Below are 921 nucleotides of genomic sequence, written 5' to 3'. Positions count from 1 at the left end.
TATACCATGATATATAATATCAATATATATTAACCTATATATATAATTAACCATAATATATTTTAACATATAATGACGTTTACTTTCTCAATTTTGTCATTAACATCAAATATTTTTTTGGTGTTTATCCATTGTGTTAATAATTTCTTCTAAGTATACTCACTTCCTTTTCGTAGATTCATTATTTCCTACATATTTCGAAGATAATGCATTTTCTACCTGCAAACATAAACAAATTAGTAAGTAAGATAAAAATAAATATTTTTATATGATCAAAAATGTTATCTTACCTCATTACGAATGATCGCAATCTAATACTTCATATACATTCGGATTGATCAGTATCTGTAGTTAGAAATTCATCCACATTATCTTTACAGATACTTCCGTTTCAATGTTTGCACAAGCAGCTCGTTTATCTAAAGAACATTAGTGCTGTATATTAATTAATTTTATAATAATGAATATCACTATAAAATTAACATGCTATATAAAATTATGTATATTAAATGAAACATATGACTTACATAGACACCAAATGTTTCATCAGAAACAAAGATTGAAGGCAATCCTTGTATAGTCGAAGGTAAAATTGATAATAACATTTCTTCCGCAGAAATAAGTTCTTGAATTTTTGGAATTCCTCCGCCAGTTTTAAACATTTCTACTATTTTTTGACAATTTTTTTCTTTACGTATTAAAATTAACATTTCTTTTGCCGTGAAATTAATGTTTCTACCTTCTTTAACCGGCTATTCCATTGTTACTAGCTACAATATTATATAAATAGAAGATTTTTCATAGAAGATTTTCATAGAAGATTAATATGTGAAATAAATACGAAAAAAAATACAAAGAAAAATTCTAAGCGCACAAAATATTAAATAATCTTTTTAAGACGTCCAATTACTTTTACACAGG

Source organism: Atta colombica, unplaced genomic scaffold (genome assembly GCF_001594045.1).
Source record: "Atta colombica isolate Treedump-2 unplaced genomic scaffold, Acol1.0 scaffold70, whole genome shotgun sequence".
Taxonomy (NCBI): Eukaryota; Metazoa; Arthropoda; class Insecta; order Hymenoptera; family Formicidae; genus Atta; species Atta colombica.
Note: the sequence above shows the minus strand (reverse complement) of the source record.